Source organism: Callithrix jacchus, chromosome 13 (genome assembly GCF_049354715.1).
Source record: "Callithrix jacchus isolate 240 chromosome 13, calJac240_pri, whole genome shotgun sequence".
NCBI classification, from domain to species: domain Eukaryota; kingdom Metazoa; phylum Chordata; class Mammalia; order Primates; family Cebidae; genus Callithrix; species Callithrix jacchus.
In genome coordinates, this window is record NC_133514.1 from 104,791,072 (window position 1) to 104,816,998 (window position 25,927).

Below are 25,927 nucleotides of genomic sequence, written 5' to 3' on the forward strand. Positions count from 1 at the left end.
GAAACTATAGGATTCCAATAACGCCCAGTGGAAGGTGAATGAGAGTTGTCTCAGAGAGCACGTCACGCCAAATACTTTGTTCATTTCCAAAAAAAATGAACATCTCCCATAGGTGTAGATGGTGTGCCCATATTTCACAAAGAGGGTATCTTTTTGTTTCTGTTTTATACATTTCAGCTAACTCTGGGTCATCCTTCTGAAATATACTGGAGAAACTCTCCTGCTTCCAATAAGTATGTAGCATTTCCTAGAAGTAAATTTCTCTCCATAGATCATCTGACCTTTTTTCCTGACTCTACTTACCCACTTGCAAGTCTTAATTGCAAGATTTAGGTAACTTCACAAGCCTAGGTACTTCCAATAACTAGCTTGCTCCGTTTACATACATGGGTTAGGATTGTTCTTCTCTCACAGAGAATTAAAGTCAGACTACAGAAGAAGCATGTGAAGGCATGTTTGATCTTTCCCACCAAGTCATTTGAAGAGAAGAAAACAAAAACAACAACAAAACCAGAAGCAGCAGTGAACCTTCAGGTGGAGTGGATCACAAAGGCGAACTCATCACAAAGGCATCCCTGACACTTTCCAGTTAGTTTGTTTCATTACTACTTAGCTTTGCACCAAGTAACACAACTAAAAGCAAGTTCAGTTGACCCTTGAACAACACAGGTTTGGATCCACTCAAGTACAAATTTTTTGAATAGATACAGTCAGCCCTTTCTATGAGTGGATTCTGCATCTGTGACCAAATGACATCAAAATATGGGGAGGATGCAAAGCCCCCATATACCAAGGGCTGTCTTTTCATATTCTTGGGTTTTATAGCACTGACTGTGGGTCTTGCGTATTTGCAGATTTTGGTATACATGGGAGTCCTGGAACCAATGCCCTCAGAAAGAGGGATGTCTGAACCATTAATTCAGCAATTGAAATCAAATATTCTACAGTAAAAGGTTGTCAGAAAAGACCGGCAAGCATTCCTCATTGTAAAAACTAAAAAACAAAACAAAAACAAAAAACAGTGTTCGCATCCTGGTATGGAGGGGAGGCAAAGAAACTTAGTTCAACTTCACTGAAGTTTGGGAACCCCCAACGCTCCACTGGCATTTCAACAAAGGCTGCCTGACTCCATTTCCCATTGAAAGCATCCAAATTACGTGTTCCTGGATGGAGCCATGATGATTCTAGAATGAATGACTCAAGCACTATTGCAGAAAAAATTGCTAGTCCTAGAACCTCACCAATACCTAGAGATGGGAGCTATAACAAATAGATAAGCTCCTTCACATTTTTCTTAAAAGTGACCCTTCTTTTTTCTTTCTAATTTCCTTTGTGAAACTAAGAAAGCACCACCCTCCCCCACCCCGTGATATATAATGTGTTAACAATCAAAATTAAGAATGCAGCAAAAGCCAACCTGGCCAACATGGGGACTCACACTGCAATCCCAGCACTTTGGGAGGCCAAGGAGGGAGAATCATTTGAGCTCAGGAGTTTGAGATCAGCCTGGGCAACATGGTGAAAACCCATCTCTACAAAAAATACAAAAACTAGGCATGGTGGCAAGCGCCTCTAGTTCCAGTTACTCAGCAGGCTGAGGTGGGAGGATCGCCTGAGCCTGGGAGGTTGAGGCTACAGTGAGCCGTGTTTGCACCACTGCACTCCAGCTTGGATGACAGAGTGAGACCCTGTCTCAAACAAAAAACAAAACAAAACAAAACAAAAAAACAAGAAAAAGCAAACCAGTTCAAAGACAAAAATAATCACTGTTAAAAAAAAAACTAGTAATAATCAAAAGATCAACATACTTTAAAATACGTTAGTTATATTAAAAGCACTTAAGTTACTGAAAGTGAAATACAGTAAGTGGCATTCAGAAAGTTCATATCAGGATCAACTACACAGCTATTCACTAATTCAGGAAATATTTATGGGCTATCTATTATGCACAAAGCACAATGCTAAATATTGTAGGATATAAACCAGACCCACATTCTACCCCAAAACAACTTAAAGTTAGGTAAGAAGGAACACGTGGATATATTTTTTCTTTCATTCTTGTATTCAAATTTTCATTGAATATCTCTTATGTGTCAAGCATAATGTTTCTTTTTGTCCCTTGTAACTAAGATCTTGTCACTGCCCATAAGAAAGTCCCGGCCTAGACATGGAAGTGCTGAGTACTTAAACAATTGTAATGTGAATACAAGGTACCCTGAGGGAGCTGAAGGAATCAGGGGCAGTTTAGTGAAAAATCTGGATTTTGGGATTAGACACATAAAATCAGGGGACAGGCTATTTTCAGGTTATGAAATCAGCATGAGCAAAGGAAAGAAGGTGGGCAATTACAGAATATTTCATATTCTACCTGGGACACTGGCTAGAGGATTGTTTCTAATAAGAGTAACCTAGAGAAGTCTTCTTTAAGAATTTGATCATTTTAGCCTTTAGGGTCTCTGATACAGATGCCTATTTTTTTTTAAGACAGTGTAATGGCGTGATCTCAGCTCACTGCAACTGCCGCCTTCTGGGTTCAAGGGATTCACTCCCTCAGCCTCCTGAGTAGCTGGGACTACAGGCATGTGCCACCACACCTGGCTAATTTTTTACATTTTAGTAGAGATGAGTTTTACCATGTTGGCCAGGATAGTCTTGATCTCCTGACCTCATGATCTACCCACCTCAGCCTCCCAAACTGCTGGGGTTATAAGCTTGAGCCACTGCACCCGGCTGCAGATGCCTCTTAAAGAAATAAAACTCTCAGAGAACCTGTAAGCACTCTCCCCAGGCCCAACTAGGGATAGCAGATTCCACAGGGAAGGAGGAAATGACACTAGTCAGGCAGAGGCCACAGATTGCAGACCTGGACTGTGGGCAACCCCCAGTGCCAGGCCAAGGATTCAGGACTTTAGAGTGAGCAAGGGGAAAACACCAGAAAGGTTAAGAGTAGCAGAATGATTCATTGAGGGAAGGCTGGAAAGACCTATTGGAAGGCTATTACAACATTAGGCAAGAGTTAATGAGTAGCTGAAATGAATAGTGGTGATTAGCAGGGAATGATGAGATGTGAGGAGAGGTTCACAGAATTCCAGCAGGATCTTGCAGGGTATGGCAATGAGGATGCACAGGGAAAGAAGCCAAAAATGGAGCCTTGAGAGGAGGGTAGCATCATTAAGAGAAACAGGGATCATAAAGAGAAATACAGTGAGTTCTGCTCAGGCCATATTCCATTGCAGGTGCTTGGAAGGTATTTAAGTTATTCAGGAATATTAAAGAGTCAAAGAGAAGGCAGGGCGCAGTGGCTCATGCTTGTAATCTCAGCACTTTGGGAAGCCAAGGCAGGCAGATCACTTGAGGCCAGGAGTTCGAGACCAGCCTAGCCAACATAGGGAGACTCTGTTTCTACTAAAGATAAAAAAATTAGCTGGGTGTGGTGGTGCACATATGTAATCCCAGCTACTCAGGAGGCTGAGACAGGAGAATCGCTTAAATCTGGGAGGCGGAGATTGCAGTGAGCCGAGATCACTCCAGCCTGGATGACACAGTGAGATGTCATCTCAAAAAAAAAAAGAGAGAGTCAAAAAAGCTGACTGATGCTGCAGAGGAAAGGAGGAAAGTCAGGCCAGGACCTACAAGATTGGGCGGCATCCACAGAGAAGCAAGATAATCCAGAGATAGACAAAACGAAAAGGAGAGAGCCTCCTGGGGAGAAGTTGTTCTTAAACCTGGTATAAAGGACGGGGCAGGAGTAGGAGGAGATCCATCAATGGATCCCAGCACCCAGTAAAACACTCCGAGCAGCCCACGGTCATAGGGGTGAGTGCTGAAGAAAGACCTCGGAGTTTGGTGACTAGGAGGTTGCTATTATTTTTAAGAGTAGGATCAGCAGAGTATGAGGGGTACAATAGAGTAGAAAGTAAATGGGGAGGCCGGGAGCAGTGGCTCAAGCCTGTAATCCCAGCACTTTGGGAGGCCGAGGCGGGTGGATCACGAGGTCAACAGATCGAGACCATCCTGGTCAACATGGTGAAACCCCGTCTCTACTAAAAATTACAAAAAATTAGCTGGGCACGGTGGTGTGTGCCTGTAATCCCAGCTACTCAGGAGGCTGAGGCAGGAGAATTGCCTGAACCCAGGGGGCAGAGGTTGCGGTGAGCCGAGATCGCGCCATTGCACTCCAGCCTGGGTAACAAGAGCGAAACTCCGTCTCAAAAAAAAAAGAAAGAAAATGGGGTAGGAGAGTAGCTGAGAGGGAGGAGGATCTAGACACGCATTATTTTTTGAACAGAGGAATTTGAACAAAGAGGAGCAGTGAAGGTTAAGTCAAGGTGCTCAAAGCCAGAGGATCTGGTCTGTGCTGCCCACATAGTGACCACCAGCCACAGGTGCAAGGGAAGTTAGTATGCAGAGCTTAGAAAGGGGAAAATGTGTGAACTGCTGCAGCAGGGACTGAAGAATGGAAGTGGAAATCCCCAAGGTGTTCACGAGTAGGATAAAATTCTTCTATAATTTTATACTCAAGGTAATACATTTACTATTCTTAAAACGAGACAAAAACCAGGGTTTGTTGGTGAATCCTGCTCTATCTCTCTTCAGTGTTAAAGTGCACACACAGAGATCAGGCGAGAATACGATTGACTCTAGGGAGATGTGGCTGTGCCTGCGGGGAAGGACTGATCACTTTAAGATACAGGTGGATAGAAACAACAAAACTGAGGCAGGATATGAAAATTTACAGACTCCTGCAATTGTATGCATTTGGAGAGACTTTTCCTTAGCAACTTCACCCAGAACAAACACCCTCAATGTAAATGAGGATGGGGACAAAAATGTTTCATGACATATCAAAACAGTGACCATTAATTTACGTATTAACCTTTTTTCCTTCCATATTATTTACCCTAATTTCTGTATAACAATGTGGGAAGAAGCTTAGCAAAGTGGGAAGAACAGAGGTTTGGGCCTCAAAGAACCTTGGGTTCAAAGCCTAGCTCTATCACTAACCAGCTGTGACACCAGACAAATTCATTTATTTACCTGTTTTCTGAGCCTGCTTTCTCCGTGGCCAAGCAGGGATGATGCAGTTGTGGCTGAAGGTCAAATGAGCTCAGGGGATCCACATACTTCCACACAGTGAAAGGTTCAGAGAAGACAGTGCCTGTTCTCCACTTCCTCACCACTCAGTATAGTGCTCTGTGCTGAGGCACAGATCTGCCCAGAGGCACTTTCTGGCTATCAAAGAGCTGCCTCTTGGAACAGCTTGGGAGGAGGCATGCAAGTGTTCCTTCTGGCCCTACCCCAAAACCTGCGCACCATCATTTGTCAACAAAAACCAATATGCGATTTTACTCATGAATTTATGTTCCAAGTAATGTTCCCTTAATTTGTGTTAAGCTCCCTTAAAATTAGATTTTCTTATTCAATTTCCAACGCTATCCAAGTAAGTTCTAGGCCTTACAATTCAAGCTGAACACAAAAACAGAATGGGAAAACAGTTTCTCTTTTCCACGCTCAGCCGCTTAAGCCATTCTGACAGCAGCATCTGATTTATGCACTGATTTGTTCTACATGAAGCCAGCCTGTTCTGCATTCCAGTTTATTTTCTGGAGGGTAATTAGTAATGATGATGATTCGTTAGGTAAAGAGAAGAAAATTTATGAGGCTATGGACCGAAGCTAATGATGGATCATTCTTTCCCCCTTTCATCATAAAGTCTAAAGATGTGAGTCAACTATTGAAGAAAGAAGAAAGAATGGAAACAAAGTCCATATAGACCAGAAAAGAAATTCAGAGTTCCCTGTCAAGTATGTTATAATAAACACATATCAGTGATTACTTTAGGACAGCGGTTTCCGACCCCCAGGCCATGGACCGGTATCAGTCTATGGCCTGTAAGGAACTAGCTGCCCAGCAGAAAGGGAGCAGCTGGCGAGCGATCATGACCACCTGAGCTCTACCTCCCGTCAGATCAGAGATGGCATTAGATTCTCAAAGGAGCACAAACTCTATTGTGAACTTCCCATGTGAGGGATCTAGGTTGTCCACGCCTTGTGAGAATCTAACGAATGCCTGATGATCTGAGGTAGAACAATTTCATCCTGAAACCATCGCTCCCCACCCATCTGCCCTGTGGACAAAGTGTCTTCCACAAAACCAATCTCTGGTGCCAAAAAGGTTGGGGGCTGCTGCTTCAGAGACCTGTGTTTGGCATTGTTTTCCTTACAGGAAGAGCAAGATGTGATACTCTGATAAAATACGCATTATGTTTTAAAAGGAAAGAGTACTTCGGCAGAATGCATAAGAACAAGTATATAAGAAAATACATGAGAACGATTTTTAAATGTCACTACAATTTATTTGAAAACAACTTTAAGTCAAGATCAAAGAGAAAAACAGACCACAAAGAAAATAGTGGCTCAGGGAAGGTATTCTCAAAAACCGGATGGCTCCCAAGACAGAACTTATTTCAAACATATCTTCATAAAACTGTGCATAGTTACATGACTAACATCAACTGAACAATATATAGACAAACAAATGGGGTGTTTGTGTTATTGTTGTTATTTTGAGGCCATAGATATTTGGTGCTTTTGGAGGTCCTTACAATAACGATATATTTTTACAAAATAAAAATTTCTTTTTAAAACCTATACATAATTTTATGAATCTTTTGAAAAGCCACGGTGTGGCAACATGTGCCCTTTCATTTGGTAAGTGGTAAAATAGCAAAGATCTCCAACACTGAATTTTTATAATCGCAGTTGCTTTTAGAAGTCCAGGCATATGAGCCCAAGGATAAAAAAGCCAGCGAAGTAGATAATCCAGATAGTTTTACTCTGCTTACACTCTAAAGAATCTTCATACATTCTGCGACAGTGGGATTAATCACGAAGCCTCTCTGTGGAACTGTGGCCTGAACTGATATTGATTATATCTGGCTGACCTTGAATCGTTCCATTTGATAGTCTCTATGAGAACCTTCAATTCAGAGCTTGTGTTGAGAAAAAACTCAAATGCAGAAATTAATAGGCACTACGTTGCTTTTCTTTTCCTGTTGAAATAGCATATTTTTCTGAGACAGGCCATCTACTTAAATCTTCAACAAAATATAAATATTTGAAATGGGATTATACAAAATAATCACAATTCCATTTCATCTGGTATTTCAGCTGGCTTGCCAGCCACTCAGTTATATTGGATCTTAGCAAACACTCCAATTAGTGGCAAGAATGGGTATGCCCGGTGACAGATGTGTCATTGATTTTTGTCCTCTGGTAGCAAAGAGCAATCCTGTCAGAACACGACTGCTGCATACATGTGTAGTCCAATTGATGTAATTACAGTCATTGTTTTAATGGAGCAGGACTTTGACAAATCTCAACTGAGAATTCCATTGACCCAAGCCCTAACATTTGCACAGTTTCTTTCTATGAGCATCCTCGTTTACTGTATTTGATGGAGCAAAGAGTCCAGAAAGTGAAAACTGTCATTTAAACATGTTGTTTTGTTTTGTTTTCACCCAGAATGAAATGCAGTGATGCAATCCTGGCTCACCACAACCTCCACTTCCTGGGTTCAAGCGATTCTCCTAACTCAGCCTCCTGAGTAGCCGGGACTACAGGTGTGTACCACAACATCTGGCTAATTTTTTTTGTATTTTTAGTAGAGATGGGGTTTCGCCATGTTGGCCAGGCCGGTCTCAAACTCCTGACCTCAAGTGATCTGCCCGCCTCAGCTTCCCAAAGTGCTGGGATTATAGGTATGGGCCACCACACCAGCCCTTTGTTTATTTAAACATCTTAAATTTAATTATAGTCATATAAACATCTTAAATAACCAAAGGAATAGGGCAGGGGATGCTGACAGTGCTAGAGGCCATCTGGCCAAGGTGGCAAAAGCAAGCAAGGTGGGACAGAGAGAATAACAGTGGTTGAAATGGACAAAAGCAGCACACCATCTAGAAGGCCAAGGTCACCCCAGGGACTCACCACACAACTGAAGGCCTGGCCCTGCCAGCACAGCCCACTGGAACAACTGTGGGCCCAATTGGCCTGGCTTGGCCTCAGTTATATTGGATCTAGGTGCTGTCCCTGTCTGGATGTGCCATGGAGGCAGGGGCATGCTATGCCAGGGGGCTCTGGTAGGGCATGTGCCAATTCTGTCACGGAAAACTCAACTCACCAAGCGCCACAGTCACCAGAGTACTGACCCAGCCCCATGTGCATTTCATTTAAGTCAAGTTAATAAACGATGAATATATTTGACCTCTCCACAGTTCGGTGATGCATATTTAAAATCAAAGTATATTGGAATCAAGACATTTTTAGGAATTAAAGCCACATGTCAGTATCGCAATGAGTGATGATGACTGCTGGTTTTTGTTTGGATATCTGCCAATCATTACTATTAGGAATGAGAAGATAAGAATTCTAGCTCTTATTCTGTACTTACAAAGATAGGTTACCTTAGGGAAATAACCTCTAGATGAGCTTCCTATTAACTCCCCTGAAAAATTTGGACTCTGGACTAGGCAGTCCCCTAAAGTACCTTCTAGTATAAATATTCTATGATCTAAATAATTGCTGAAAACACTGCTAGGTTTCCAACCACGTGACAGTACTGCCAGGCCGCTTGTTATATGCTTCTCATGCCTGACAGATCACTTACAAATATCAGGTATGTGATCTGGCATAAATCTGGCAAGAATGCACATGTATGTGAGATGAGGGAGGGGGCATCTAAACTGCTTACACGGAAGGCAACTTAGAAAGTTCTCCCTTTATGCCTTCCACTTAATGAATGCATAGAGCTAGAGCGCATACCCAAACAGAAAAAGCTACAACTTCAATCTTTTTTTTTTTTTTAGCAACTATCAATAATAGAAAAACTCCTTCAAGTCTAATCAGTATCCTTTCCAGATCAAGAAAGATCTTTCTGTTTCCCAAACTTGTTACCGGATGAAGAGGGTCCCAACTCTACCCTGAAAAGAAGCTGCACAGCTTCTTTTCTGGCTTATGCAGGAAGCCAAGGTTAACTCCAGCTTCATCAAACACATGGCTTTATCTTCATTTGCTCTGATCACTGAGTGAGAGTCAAGAAAAAGTTGCTCATGGTCATTAAGGCAGGGAAGAGTTAGAAAAGAGTGTCAGGAGATCCCCAGGCTCCCTGGAAAGAGGGAGTGATAAAAGATGCTGACAGACAGACAGTCAGGCAGGCAGGCAGGCAGGCAGGCAGGCAGAGCAAATAAAGATGATCAATTATCCTGACTGCTGGACTTCTGAATAGAGTTGAAATAACTGACAAGTCAAGCATACAGGTAAAACCAATGAGATGGAAAAACAAAAATCCTACGAAGTCTTACCAGCAGTTGGACAGTACAAAGCATAGAGTGGTGGGTAAGCAGATATTTATTGTGAACTCACCTTACATACTATTCAAGGCACTGGGGGTGCCATGGCAAACAAGAGTCCTACCCTCAAGGAGCCTGGATGTACAACCAGAAGGAAAGAACCATATAAAGAGAATCATGGGAAAGACAGAAGTATAGACAGAGGACTAGAATGAGACTCTTCTTCAACTGAGCATGTATATCCAATTGATCACATATAGGAATTAAGCAGAGCTACTAAACGTAACTATCATTGCCTCTCAGAGCCAGAAAGGACATTTGGATTTAATGAGCCAACAATCTGGCCCACTGTTCTTTCCATTCCAGAGATACTGGAGAGAGAAGAAAACTCAGGCGAAGGACAGTGACATTTCCTCTATTTGATTAAGCATCACAACGGACCCTGTCAGCATCATACAGGCAGACTCCAACCACAGACCTCAAGAGATGCAAGATATGAAGATGGTAACTTAAGGTCTGGAGACAGCTGCAGACCAGGAAAGCACGCAACTTCATCACTGGAGGTTAAGGGTTTGAGGGCTGCGGGGTATGCATTAGGGCTGCAAGGGCCTCCAAGTAGACACGTTCCCTTGGAGGGCAAAGGCCTCTCTCTGCTACAGGCCTCCAGGGCCCCTACTCTTTATGTCCAAGATAACAGGGCCCCCAAAAGCCCAGAGAAACTTCCCATGTACAAATTCACATTTTAATAAAATGAAATACACATTTTCCCTACTCCTAATTTTTTTTTTAACCAATCGCAAATTCCAGAACAAATTGAAACCTTAAGCCAATTTGTTGTTTTTTTAAAAAATATTTTCCCTTATATTTTATTTATGTCAGGGACCCACAACCTTTTCCTGGAAAGAGGCAGGTGGTATATTCAGCTTCTAGCTTTGCGGACCTACAGTCTCTTTCACAGATAACTCCGCCATCAAAGTGCGAAAGCAGTCAGACAGTATCTCAAGGAATCGGCAAGGCTATGTTTTGTGGGGACCCACTGGAAACCCCAGAGTTGGTATAAAGACTATTTTAAGCTGAAGACATTTGAGACTCAATAGATGCAGAAAGACTTGTGAAGCCTCCCTTATCAGAATAAAAACAGATACTTCTGAGAAATGAGAACTGCCATAAACAAAGATAAACCCACATAAATTCCCTTTCCAGGGTAGTTTCTTGACCACAAAAAAGACAGAAAGTCCACACACACATGCAAACACACGCCTTATCACAAATACTCTTACCTCCCGATTGAACTCCTAAAAATCCATTTCCTTTCATAAAGACACCTATTTGTTCTTCCCATGGCGGCCTTTCTCAGCCCCTTCCTTTCCCTGGCTAAGTTAGGTATGGAATCCTTAAATTCATCTGGGCACATGTTGTATGTATACATAAACGTTTTCTCCTCTTAACATGTCTTTGGTGACTTCCATTTGCATGCCTGTGACACTGAACCTAAAGCAAGAACTTTTCCTCTCCAACAGTTAGAATAAAACTGCATTTACAAAAATAGGCTGTTATTTGTGGACCTCAGATCTACATCATTTTCCATTAGCCCTTCCCTGAATCTCTCAAATTTAGTATATTACTCTAGAGACACCTAGCTCGAAATCAGCTTGTTGCTCTAACAGTGGTTACCTTACCTGAGTTTTCTGTCAAGCTCCAGAATGCAAAATGTTTTCAAAATTACTATGTATTCTATTTTGGAGGTAGGCCAACAGACGCAGCTTTGTTTTGAAATAACTGTTTCCAGACGACCAGAAAGAGCTGAGCAAAGAACATAAACAATAGCCATCATTTGCCATTAGTGACAGCATAGAGGAAGGGGTCCAAACATTCTGTATCCTTTGGAATATGGATCTATTATTTCAGCACTATGGGCAACGATGCCAGAAGTCACCGTGATCGCTCCAAATTAAAGGTAATTCCTTATCTGATGGAACTTCACAAAGACATGATGATAAATTCCTCCTTAGGGTCTGAACTTTGGCCATAATTCCTGTTCCTTTGCATAGCTATAGCAGGCCACAAAGTAGCTGAATAAATTTCAATTTGGCCGGTTAATCTCCCTCTCCACAGCAGTACTGTATGGTGGTTCACCTTGACCATCAAGAAGGGACACTGAATAAATTCCCCAAACACATTCAGCATTCCTTCAAAGTACTAAAGAACATATATGACTTATAACAAGTAGCGCTTTATTAATTTGAGGTACCCTAAGGATGGAAGGAGAATGAGGAAGGGCAAATCTTGGCTCAATGAAAAAAAACAAAAATTTACCTAATTGTTAAGACTCATTTACTTTCACACATTAAAAATATATATATTTCTTTAAATTTCTTCAAATTACCCAAAGAACATTCTATATTAACATTTGAAAAGAATGGTAAAGTAAAAGCCCAGTGGGTTTTATAGATATCTCTTTAAATAAGTCTATTCAAAAGCCATTCATAACATTATTTTCTTTGAGCAGAGTGTTTATTGCTGCGATTTCTCTACCTACCCTCAATATTGATGATTCATCGCACGAATTAAGCCTTACACTGAAGTTGCAAAGAATTCCTAAAGGCATTGGTACTAAAATTAAGCACTACAGGGAGTCAGCTGTCAGTCTGCTCATTACTTCTGCTTTTTCTTACTTCCAGCTGCAGTAACTCAATGAGGGCTGATTTTCCATTTAGGCAAGGTAAGAAGGAAAGAAAAAAGTACAAACCTTGAAACCGGATACGAAACAGCTCTGCAATCCAGCACATCCATCATTTATTTATCCATCTTTTCTAACCCAGTGAAAAATCCAGATTTCTCCTCTTGCCTTTTTAAATTTATTTTGAAGTCAACTTTCAGGCAAAGTGTATCAGCAATAAAATGCACATATTATCAGTGTACAGCTCAACCAGTTTTGACAAATGTACTCACTTGTGTAACCACTATGCCAATCAAGATATTTCCGCCACCCCAAAAGGTCTCCTTGTGCCTCGTGCAGCTCATCCATCTGCCCCTATCTCTGCCACTAATGGCCACTGCTCTGCCTTCCAGATAACTTGAATGTGTTTTTCCTATCTTCCTTTCTTTTATATGAGATGGGTTCTTGCTATGCTGCCCAAGCTAGGGTGCAGTGACTGTTCACAAGCATGATCATGGCTCATTGCATCCTTGAACTCCTGGTCTCAAGCAATCTTCCTGCCTTAGCCTCCAGAGTAGCTGGGACAACAGATGCACACCACCATGCCCAGCTACTTTTCCAAAAAGAATTTTTTTGTAGAGATGGGATCTTGTAATGTTGCACAGGTTGGAGTGCAGTGACACAATCATTCATAGCTCACTGAAGCCACCAACTCCTGGCCTCAAGTGGTCCTTCCACCCCAGCCTCCGGAGTAGCTGGGACTACAGGTATACATCACTGCACTGGCAATTTTGTATATATAAAACCCAATCCATAGGTATTGGTTTAGAAAAATAAAGTGGTAATATTCTCAGTGTACTTTAGTGTGTTTTTAGAAACAAAGTTTTTATCTAACTTCATATTCATATTTCCCAAAGAAAGTCCTAGAGTAACAAATAACCACTATTAATGCAGGCACATTCAAATATATATTGGGTATAAGGGGAATCTAAAGAGAAAAAGATAGGGCCCTCTGCTGCTAGAGCCAGTGGGGAATAGAGAGCCATGCCAAACATGAAGAAACTGCAGTCGTGTGATTGATCTGGGCTTCACGCGGGATTATCAGGTGGAACTGGAAGAAGGAGAACCTATGTCCATCTTGGGCAGCCAGGAAGGATATTTCAAGAAAAGGCACCATTTCAATTTCAAGGGTGAGGACTCAGCAGACACAAAGGCACTGAGGTGGTTACGGACGGACAGAGACCAGAGCCTGGGACCTCCAGTAAGTGACTCAAATCCCCCTGCATAGACTAATGCAATGTGAAGATGAACATGTTGAGCATGTAGAGCAGTACACAGCAGGTGGTTTAGCTCTTCCCATAGCCAATATCACTGTAAGGAAACGAAGGGCACGGGCTGGAGGATGGGTGTGCCCAGTGGGTGTGCAGTGTGGCAGTCCTCACGATGACTAATCAGCCTGGCTGGAGGAGGCACAGATCCAGAAACAGGGTTAAGGCCCACTCTGCCTGCCCCAGAGCTCTAAAGCAGGGGTGGTCCCAAGGACCAGAGTGGCTGTCCCTGCAGCTGGGATGGGCCAGGTCATTAGTGGGCAGCAGAAGCAGAGAGCAAAACAAGGCCCAGGGAGAGAGGGAGGGAGAAGGAGGGTTGGGGAGGTGGGGGAGGTGGGGGGGAGGGTGAGGAAGAGAGAAAGAGAGAGAGCCGGTGCAGGGTGGGTGAAGGGGTGCAGGGTGGGTGAAGGGGAGTGAACAGGGAAGCACCAGGAGGTGAGGGGAGAAGGGGCAGGATGTCATCCAAACCTTTATCCTCCTCTTCCAACCCAAATCCAGTGGTGCTGACAAAGTTCAGGCCTCCAGGAGGAGCTGGAAGCAGGAATTGTGAAGACCTCAGGGGAGCAAGTGTAACCATTATAACTACGTTATTATTGCTAGTAAAGTTCTTACTATTTTAGTCATTCGAAAGTATAAAATTCAGTGGCTTTAAGTCACCATCATGTGTAGCCATCATCTTCCTCTATTTCCAGAGCGTTTCTTGGTTTTGTTTTATTTTTGAGACTAAGTCTCACTCCATTGCCCAGGCTGGAGTGCAGTGGTTCGATCTCGGCTCACTGCAACCTCCGCTTCCCGAGTTCTAGCTATTCTCCTGCCTCAGAGTCCCGAGTAGCTGGGACTACAGGTAAATGCCACCACGCCTAGCTAATTTATTTACATTTAGTAGAGATAGGGTCTTGCCATTTGACCAGACTGGTCTCAAACACCTGACCTCAAGTTATCCACCCACCTCAGCCTCCAAAGTGCTGGGATTACAGGCATGAGCCACCTCACCCAGCCCCTTCCAGAGCATTTTATCATCCCAGACAGAACTCCATACTTAGTCAACAACAGCTCCCCATTTCTCCCGCCCCCAGCCCCTGCTAACCTGTCATCTTTCTGACTCTAAGAATTTGCCTGTTCCAGGTACCTCATAAGAGTCATGGGACTGTACACTATTTGTCCTTCAACCACTGTCCTAATACTTGTCTGGCTTCTTTCACTAAGCATGTTTTGAAGGTCCAGCCATGTTGTAACATGTATAGGAATTTCCTTTTTATGGCTGAGTAATACTCAATTGTGCATTATTTTTTCTTTTTAAGCCACTCTGGCAGCAGAGTGAGACATGCTGAACTAAAAGGGAGGGGGCAAGGCTGCAATGAAGGTGGGGAGGAAGGAGGAGGAAGAGGGCTTGGAGATCGGCTGGAAGCACAGAGCTGAGAGTGAGGGAGAAGTATAGGAAAGATCCCCGATTTCTCAGTGAAGCAACTGGATGGAGAGGGCATTTTTGAGGGGCACAGCTGTGATAAAGTTCAGCAAGGAGAGTGGCGTCTGAAGGTTACAGAGATGGCCAACACTCCTGAATCTTGAGATTTTGTAACTAACAAAGTCTTGACTTCTATGTGTAATTTAGACAACTATTGGGAAACTAGCTTTACCACATAATTTTATTTATGTGAAGTTATATTTCACCAGGTCTATTATTAGACAATAAAGAAATAGGTATTTCCATTAATAACCCTTCTAGAAAGAAACAAAGGAGGTGGAAGAGACTATGACTCACAAATATTTATGTTCACAGAGATTAATCCTTAACGGCACTCCAATTCTTCTCATCTCTGAAAAGCTGCAGCTAAGTACTTATAAGAGTTTCTGTGCACCGGGCTGCAGCTGGTCTGCAGGTCCTCAGGTTGCCACTGTCACTAGTCCACAGCCACTTCTTGCCTTGTAAATCCCTCCCTTTCTAAACCCTGGGCTGTGATTACAGAATCAGCTCCGGGAAATGCTCAGATTCATCATCATTTCCTTTACTAATTATTTAGCTTGGGCTCCTTCTTCCTCTCTAAATGGACACATTTTACAGACTAATGAAGCTTGCCCAGCACAGTAGATGGCACACACTGGGCACTAATTTATTCAATAATGCCAGGATGAAAATGCATCCTGCTCTCACTCGCTCCCTCATTATCTTCATAACAAGAATATCCAGCTTTCTAAGGAGCCAGGAACTGAAATGTGAGGTTATGGATTATTCACACTTTTATATCCAAGACCACACACGAAGTATTTAAGAGGTAAGAAAAAAATACCAATTTAGAACACAATGCTCACCTCCTACTGTCACTAACTACTCTCAAAACAAAATCACTGTAAATCCAATTTCTGTCAGATAGAAATCAATAATTCATTTAATTAAAAATTTTAAATGTTAACGACTTCTATTAAAAAAAGTGTCCTGTCAAATGGTGAAACTTAAAGTCCTGTCATCAATAAGAAACAATTTACTTTCAGAACATTTTTTTAAATTATGTAAGCTATTTCAAACGTAAGTAATATTCTAAATATAGCATTTTGTGTGCTTGTGTGTGTGTGTGTGTGTGTGTGTGTGTGTAGGAGTGTGTGTGTCATGATCTGTAATTATACTCACACATATAGCCCAAATAAAATCCAATTATTTTTCTTGAAACTAAGAGAGACAGTCCCTAAGCCCTGAACTGGTTTTAGAGTCGTTGCAATTGTCCTTCATGACATCAAATGTATTCCATTTTTGGGGAAGTAAAATATTCAAGTCTTATTTGTAAGCTGTTGGGAGCCATTAAACATATGAATTACGATAATGATCAACACTTAATAGTAATTTCTACCAATGCAAAAGGATATGTTTTTGATTGGGGTGAATTCATTCTAAAGCATTTCAGATGTGCACAAGTAGGAAAGCCTGTGCTGCTCTTATTCATAGTACATGGATTTTCAGTTTTGTTTTAAGTGCACATGTATATATGTACTGCTTAACTAAAACTACTTTAAAAATAAAAATGTCTATTTTTACAATACAAAATTTTATTTGTCCTAAGCTAGTCACTTTAGTTAAAGTAATTAAGTTCCATTTGGTAAAAACTGCTCTCCTAATTCAGTAAGACAAAAATATTTCCCAAATAGTCATGCATACCCTGTAGAATTAAGCCTGTTTAATCCACAAATAACTTCTTGAGTTTCAGCTTTCATTTCCTTTATGAAAAAAATTCTCAATAATTATCTTTCTGAGAATAGTCATAAAAAGTATCTGAAATCAATAAGTTAGTATTTTTTAATTACCCAAATTCTACCTACGAATTAAAAAAACAGCTTAATTTAACAGGCATGCATTTTACAAACTGAAAATCATTAAAAGAGTCTTCTGGGCCAGAAAATAAAATTGACAGGATTTTTAAAGCCACCCTGTGTTTAGAGCCCACCTGTGTTATTAGGTCTTGCCAAATATTAAAAAAAAAATCATGCTTTCAATAACCACATACTAATTAGATGATAATACATCTTGCCAGGTGGCATATCATGACCTTCACACCACACAGAGCTATTGCTACAGCTTTTGTCAGTCTGTTCCCATTTTATGAGTACCTATAACATGGAAAATCTCTACCTGCTTAATTCAGCATAGTTATCAAAACAGAAGAAATGGTAAGGCATATATTAATCCAGTCACTGTGCCAGTTAGGGGATGGCAGCATGGGTTCTTCCATTCCTCAGCCTGTATCTGTCCTAAAATTCACTGACTTCTACAAACAGAGAAAATTATTATTTCCTTGCTTTATGCATATTCTGATACTTTTCCTGGAGATGTAGCAATACTAGGAGTAAAACAACAAATACAGATTTAAATGAAGATAGATTTCTCACAAATCATTAGCTGGTGTAGGTCGCAAGACTCAGATTAAATTGATTTATTGAGACAGCCAATCTATTTCAGAAAATAATTCTCTAACTCATGCTCTCAAGTTATTGAGTAACTTAAAATAAAACAGGGTCAAATTTAACCTACGTTAGAAAGAGGGTGGAGGCAGCAAAGCCTCAAAGAAATCCGAATTTAAGGTGATTCACGATGCCCCACTGCTACAGCTGCAAATCCAATTCCGGCTTCCACCAAAAACTCCTGTCCTTCAAATGATCGTTTTACTTGTCGAAATTCCTCTGTGTTTCCCTCTAATGGAATATCAATGAAACCACAGAACCACAGACACACACAAACACGATTTCCTGAGGAAGTGATTCTAGGGCTAACACAGCTGAACACGAGGGACGTCTGTTAGTCTCGGCTGTTTGTTTTTCTTTAGCTGATGGGAGACACTACAACAGCTCTCAGGGCCAAAGGGACTATGCATTTTAAAAATGTCATTCACCCTGAAGCTGGATTATAATAAGCAGATAAAGAGACAAAAGCACTGTGATAACAATTTAAAGAGATTTTTCTTTCTGTCCATAAATCTGGAATAGGGTAACATATCACCCAGGTGACCTCTCTCAATTATGACTACTTTCATAATCTGATTGCCATTTGGGCTTTTTTTTAAAAAAAAAAAATAGCTTTATCCACCACATAAAATATCAGATCTGCTAAGAACGTCAACTCCTTTATGTGCAGTTAGCAAAAACCTAATGGAAAACTGCTCTTTTCCACAAATCAGCAAGTTGTCGATCACTCAATCATCCACGCAATATTGAGCATCTACTATGCACCAGACACTGGAGCAAAAGATATGGTCCATGGGTAGCTGTCCAGTCTTATTTTCATTATGTTCTGTCTTGAACCCCGGACTCCAGCCACTCTGAGTCACTTGCACATCTCTAAAAGCAACGTGCCTCTCATCCCTAAGCCGTTCTTTCTCTTAGCTCAGGATGCTGTCCTTCTGGCATGGAACCAAACAAGAGCAGGACAGCATCCCGAGCTAAGAGAAAGAACAGCTTAGAGATGGGAGAGGCGCATTGCTTTCAGCCCAAATGTCTATCACGTCCTCCAAGAAGTCTTCCGGTTCCCCTCCAGCTGGGTTAGACACCACTTCTATGTTCTCCTAGGACCCCTTTCTACAATGATCATATTCTGTGTCCTTGTGTCTCCAACACTGAAAAGTGAGTTCCTTAAAGGGCAGTAACCTACACACACCCCCAGCATCTAGTCAACTGACAGGCTTTACTGACCTTCATTTACCTTCATCTCCCTTAGCTACAAAGAAGACCCCAAGGACAGGGATCTGGTCTGCCTTGTATTCTTTCTTCAGTACCTAGGCAATGACTGGAACTCAGTAAGTGCTCAATAAATGCTTGTAGAGGGGTAAAAAGTTAACTAAAATTAGGCCATTTAAAAAAAATTATACATACTTGGCCACCAGTAGTTGCAGGGAATTCAGAAATCATGAGTATAGTAAGATTCATACATTACCAGTATGATTTTAGTATATCTCCTCGCAGAACAGTAAGTTAGTTAGAAGGAGTTACTAGGTAGGTAACTAAGCTTAGATGTTAAACTAGTACTTCTACAAAACAATCTGAGTCTATGTTTCACAGTGTCCATTGAAAACTTGATAAATCAGGGTCTGGGGGTAAGGTCCCAATGCAAAGATCTGCAAAAAGGATGGTTCCTGGATGATTCCTGTGCCCACCGAGGGTTGAGAGCCATTGATAACACTTCACTAACTAAAAAGAACTCTACAATCTGCCTCAAAACAGGCACTAATCGGGAGGACAAAACGGTAGCAGGGGAATGTGGCATTACCTGATAAAGCTACACATGATTTAACTTTTGACCCAGCAATTCCATTTCTGAAAATACCCCCCCACACACAGTACAAAATACCATATTTACAAGGTAATTCCTTTGCACCATGCTAGGGCTAACATAATTTAACCATTCTTTGCAATAGGAAAAAAATCTAAACTCCTATCCACAGGAATCTGATTAAACAGGAACTCTGCTAGACACTTTGTCTGATGGAGTATGTGTTTGTAAAAAAGAATGAGAAAGATGTTTATGAATGGTTTTGGAATAGGAGCCAGATTATATTGTTAAGTGAAAGAGTTCACCTTATTTCAAGGTGAAATGTTTATTTTTTAAAAAATAAACACAGAAAGGACAAATCAATTAAGGGAAAGGGTCACAGTCTCTCCACATTTCTGCATATTTTACATTGTTCAAAATAATTTTTTTAATTACTATAGACTTATCTGCATCCCCGTATAACAAAATCCCTTATACAGCTCTCCATTCCACCTGCTTGGTTGTTCCTTTTATTTCTAAGATTCCTGACAGGAGAAAGCCTCAAAACAGGGATAGCAAGACTCTTGTACTTCTAGAAAAGCTGCCAGTAGCCCTTTAAACAACTTGTGTGAGGATCCACAAAAATAAAGCTTCCTAACTTAGTGCTGTTCTTGATATAATTTCTATTTTCCACAGACAAAGTGTCTAGCAGTTCCTGGCTCACAGCAACCAAATGCGCTCTTTCCTTCAGACTTCACAGGGATGGCCCACAAGGTCCAGGGATCTGGTCCCAACAAAACCCAGGCCGCATCGCCCACCCTCCTGTCTTCCCCAAGGCTCCACATCCTCTCCAACCTCTGATTCCTCACCACCTCTGTGCCAGTCTTTGAAGAAACACACATGGTTCCTCTGACTTGAAGGCTTCCCGCCTCCACATAAAAAGGTAGAGGTTCTTTCCCTCCCAAATCCTCAGACCTTTATCAGTCGCATTAAACAATTCCCATGCTGCATTATAATCACTTGTTCATTTGCCATTCTCACCCCCACCAGACTTTGTTTCCTCTAAAGCAAGAAACACATGTTCGTTATCTTTGTAAACCACAGCATCCAAAGCACACACTGGGCATTTATATCCTTTGGTGAATTGAATTAATATGAAACACAAACAATCCTAATTCAATTTCAGACTCCTCTTTTGGCTTTTCATTTACTTTGGCATGTTCAAGGGACCAAAGTAGCAATCACAAAAGACTCCAGAGATCAGCCTTGTAACCAGATTCGGAGGAGACGTACTTACATCCTCCCATTTTGGATCTGCAGTTCCAGCCAACCAGATTTTCATTAGCATTAGCAGAAATGAATCTCAAAGAACCAAGATTCAATGACGTGGACCTCAGTGTGAGCTTAAACCAACCTCCTTTTCTAGAATGAACTGTCATCATTCCTCTGAAGTCCCTGGCAACCCCCCAACTTGGTCCCAAAGCATCTATACATAGCCACAGATGGTCCCCAGACAGCACTAACATTCACAGCCAGGAAGAGAAGGAAGTTTTTCAGGATGGCACCAGAGGGCCGGCAAAGGTTGCTGGCGCCTCCCTCCGCTGTTAAAAGTGCAACTGCAGGCCCGGCTTTCACCTCCACGTTCAGATCTATCAAAGTCTTAACCCAGCCTTTTCTCATGACTTGACTCCTGGACACCCTCCTTTTGTCGGCTGATGCTTTGACCCTAAACTGGCTACAGCACATCCCACCTGCCCTTTCCTCCTCCTTGTCTCTGATGGAAGCTGCTTCTCCACTGACAATATTAGCAACTGCCCATTCACTCTCACCTTCCTTACATTCTCCGATCCAAGCTGAACTTTGCCGTCATCTTCTACAACTTTAATAAACACAATGCTCACCCATCAGATCCCACTTTGTGGCCAAAAAAGAAAGTGCTATTAACTTTCCCTCCTTGAACGATTTGACAGTAAGCTGCAGGCCTGAGGCCCCATTATCCCCATATGCTCGAAGTATTTTCTACATAACTCCAGTACAGTCACTGAAATCAGGACATTGACTTTGGTACAGAACCACGGACCCCATCCACATTTCACCCGATGTTCCTCCAATAATGCAGAGGGATAGACCCTAAGATCACAGGTTGCATTTACCTGTCATGATCCTTTAGTCCTCCTCAATCCACAGCAGTTCTTAGTCTTTCCCAGCCTTTCATAACATTGAAGTTTTCAAGATTTCTAGCAGCTCTTAATATTTCGTAGAATATCCCTCAATTTGGGTTCATGTTTTCTCATGAACGGATTCAGGTTTTACTTTGGTTTGTTTTTGTTTTGGAAGAGAGGAGCTGTTACAGAAGCAATGCTATAATGTTCTCATTCCATCCTCACAGGTGATTGTGTTGTGGTAACTTTGATCACGTGTGCCTCCTTGGATTCTCCTCCTCTCTTTACATTTAAGCAGTATTTGTAGAGCAGTACCCTGAGCTATGTAAATATCCTATTCCTCATCAAACTTTTGCCCACTAATGTATCATTCCTAAAATGGTCTTGCCTAAATTAATTATAACCATAATAATTGTCAAGTGATTTTTTTTTTTTTTTTTTTTGAGACTGAGTTTCGCTCTTGCTACCCAGGCTGGAGTGCAATGGTGCGATCTCAGCTCACCGCAACCTCCGCCTCCTGGGTTCAGGCAATTCTCCTGCCTCAGCCTCCCAAGTAGCTGGGATTATAGGCACGCGCCACTGTGCCCAGCTAATTTTTTGTATTTTAGTAGAGACGGGGTTTCACCATGTTGACCAGGATGGTCTCGATCTCTTGATCTCGTGATCCACCCGCCTCAGCCTCCCAAGGTGCTGGGATTACAGTCAAGTGATTTTTAAACCCCATCCTTTCTTCTACATTTATTAATTGGCATTCTAGGAAAGGTAGTACATTTTCACTTATTTCCTATATATTTACAGTGATATAGGCTCATAGAGTTCATATTATTCAGTGAGTTATGATCGATTACACTATCTTTATTCTGATGCTGAAACTGTCCCAGGTTTCAGGTTTCAGGCCAAGAGCAACCACCTCCAAGCTGGCTCCTGTGCACTTTTGATATGTCCCCATAATTCTTTGAATACTGCCTTGCTTGGGGCCATGAAAAAATATTTCAGGCTCAACTTGTATTTCTCCAGCCCCAGGCCCAGATTCATTTCTCCAGGCAGCCCTGGCTCCTTTTAGTGAAAAATGTTAGTTACAAACCAAGGCCTGGGCAACAGGTACACTCACTGCCTCTGGGCATCACTGCTCCCATGCCTGCCCATGGGCACAGCTAGAATATATGTAACCTAAAGGCCCAAGGGAGCTTATTTGCTCTTTCCCCCATGTGAGAACACAGCAAGAAAATACTATATATGACCAGTGGCTCTTACCAGACACTGAATCTGCTAGTATCTTGATCTTGGACTTCCCAGCCTCCAGAACTGTGAGAAATAAGTTTCTGTTGTTTATACACCATCCAGTCTATTGCAATTTGCTGTAACAACCTGAATGGACCACAGTGTCCAGAGTCTTGCTCCCATGAAGCAGGCAAGCCTCAACATCTGCAAAATCTCCCAGGATCCTGGTCTGTCTTTTCTTCATAACCCAGAATCCCAAGGGGCTGTGGGTACAGAGCAGAGGGTGCGGGTGGGGTGGCTATTCTGTCTCTAAGGGGTCCTTCTTGTTTTCCAACGCCTCACATTTTAGTCTGGGAAATCCTAGTTCTATCTGATTGCATCATCCTTGCAATACTCTGTGCGTATGCTTCTAGCTTCTGGCTTCATAGATGGATTTTCAGAGTCCCTGGGTTCCAGCGAGCCTGAGAACTAGCCCTGCACCTTGCACAATTCCATTCTAGCTCCCAGAACCTAGCACCCAGAATGACAGGGGCCTAGCACCCAGGGAACTAGCTGTTATAGAAATTCTCCCATTGAAATATCCAAAAGAGACGTATATTTTTGATAGCAACAGTCCATCTTTCCCTACATTAATCTCTAATAGATAGTGCAGCATGTACCTTTCTGTTTGTGGAAGTGACAAGGCTTGTTCTCTTCGGCTAGTTTTGTATTTCAGTGCCTTTTTTCCTTCCCCACCCATGAAACCAAAGCTTTCTAAAAGCCCCATTGTCATTCCTTTCTTGACTGCTCTCCCAGCTTCCATCTCCAGAAGCAACTGTCCACCGTGGTAACACAAAATCACATATAAATCATCTGGTTCCTACCACCTACTGCAGGAGGCTGGCATGGGGTAAGAAAGACCCATGGGGCATATGGAACAGCAGTTCATGGGAAGGCTGATCAGACATCAGGCTCGGTCCATTTCAGATTTCATCTTCTGCTTTTCAGAAATTCCTGCAGGGTGTTATACATGATAGAAGTTTAATAACATTGTCAAGCTAACTAGCAGTGATTTCTAGTTTCCTGTTAAAAGTCACTAGAAAAGCCTAAAATTCCAGACATTAGAGAGCTGTCACTTTCTCAAGGTGGGAGAGGCATGTAATAAATAGCTCCAGACTCACAGCATAACATGGCATTAGCTATTAAGGCTCAAGGAACCGATATTCATGAAATAGTCCCTTCTCCATTAATAACAGTTACAAAATGACATGGCCCACCTCCATGCTATGCTGCAAATTTATACTTTTTATGTAAGAATAACAAATAGGTGAACTTGAGCTGGATCTATTTTTAATGTAGAGGAAGATCTTTCCAACCATTGTTTCAGACATGAATCCATATTGAGTCCAGGCCACCCTTTCTAGTCTAGAGATTCTTAATTTTGGGGGGTTACAAGTCATCCTGAGAAAGTATAAAGCTTACAGACCCCTCCACCTGAGTGGGTGAGAGATGCAGAACAATACACATTTGTACAAAAACAGAATTGTGCATATAATTTCATGAAGTGCGATCACTTAAGCCTCTCCATGAAAGCACAAGTGAAGAATTGGTCTTAGACTAGTTCTTCTCGGACATCAACGTTCCAGTAAATCACTAACCCTGCTTTCAATGGCAAGGCTGTAGAACACACGTCGGTCCACTCTTTGTACAGGGACAGATGGTAATATTTTAGGCTTTGTGGGCCACATAGCATCTTTTACAACTTCTCAACTCTACCACTGTAACAGAAAGCAGCCATTGACAATACATAACAAATAGATGTGACTGTGTTCCAATAAAACTTTATTTACAAAAACATGAGGTGGTCTGCATTTGAGGCCAGGGCTATACTAAAAGGTATCACTTTAAAGCTAGCACAAGGAATCTAACAGCAAATCACAAAACTACATTCAGCTCTGAGTTTTATTAAGGGTTCACATTTATTTTTACCACAAGTTTATCGTATTCACTTTGTTATTTTCTGAACCAGCAATTCTGCTTATGACATTTTTTCCTACTGAATAATTTGTCATGAACAAGTCATCGTTCCATTTTCTAGCCGACACAATGAGTGTCAGAATAATTCCACATTATAAACATTTCCTGAAAGACCCTTTGTGGCCTAGTTTTCTAACTCACAGCACAGTTCTATTAATTGACAGCTGACCACGTACCAGACATAAAAGCAAAACACGTTCTTTTGCATTCCCCAGTGGCCCATTTCTCTTCTGGAGGCTGCTGTCATTGCTGGAACATGGCTGGCAGCTGTCACTCTCAAGCTAGTAGTCACAAGGGCTTTGTTTCCCTGGAGACTTTTCACAAAAATTAGGACCTGCCAGAGGCTCTTCTCTGGCCTCTCTCTTCCTTCATGGCAAAACCTCAAACGCTTGACTATTGAGCACTTTAATGAGTGACTTTCTGTCTCTTCCTGTGTATTAATATATTTTCACGTTGCTGATAAAGACATACCTGAGACTTGGCAATTTATAAAAGAAAGAGGTGTACCAGATTTACAGTTCCACATGGCTGGGGAGGCTTTGAAATCATGGTGGAAGGCAAGAAGAATCAAGTTATATCTTATGAGGATGGCAGCAAAGAAAGCTTGTGCAGAGAAATTTCTGTTTTTAAAACCATCAGATATCATAATGTCCATTCACTATCACAAGAAAAGCATGCCAAAGACCCCGCCCTATAATTCAATCACCTCCTATCAGGTCTCTCCCACAACATGTGGAAATTATGGGAGCTATGAGATGAAATTTGGGTGGGGACACAGAGCCAAACCATATCATCCTGTTTCACCACTGGTTCTGGTAACCTCTGTTCACAGCAACCTGACTCTACAGGATAGAAGTGGTTTAAATGAGTTTTCCTTCCAAGTGTCCTGCATTTTAAATTCAGAGATAGCCAGGTATCTGACAACCTGCTTTGTGGGAAGCATTTTAGAATGCCAGGCATAGGCCAAGAGCGCCGCAACAACTGTTGCTGAGTGATTGAGAAAACTCTTTTCTTTTCAACTCATGTACACCCTACAGAAAAGCCATCTCTCATTAGAAATGACTAGGGTCAATGGTGTGTTTCTAGCCAGTTTCACTGGTTTCTCAATTTACGCCTCAACAAATGAGACATTAACATTCTTCAGGATTGTTGGCTATTGTTTAAAAATCTACAGCAACAAATATTGTTTTTAAAACATTGTGGCAGTTCCTCAAAAAATTAAAAATTAAATCACCCTATTATCCAGCAATTCCACCTCTGAGTATTTACCTGAAAGAATTGAAAGCAGCGTCTTGAAAAGATATTTCTACACCCGTTCATAGCAACATTATTTACAATGACTAAAACATGGAAAAATACCCAAATGCCCATAGACAGATGAATGGCAAAGCAAAATATGGCACATCCATATTATTCAGCTGTCATATATTTTAAGGCTGAATAATATTCCATACCATATTATAA

The 25,927-nt window shown here is 41.7% G+C and overlaps 1 protein-coding gene across 7 annotated transcripts in view; it reads right to left on the reverse strand.

Annotated features, from left to right (window-relative positions):
• The window catches only part of RNF152 (ring finger protein 152), an 87,642-nt gene that overhangs the window by 8,797 nt on the left and 52,918 nt on the right, over positions 1–25,927 (reverse strand). The window lies entirely within an intron of this gene.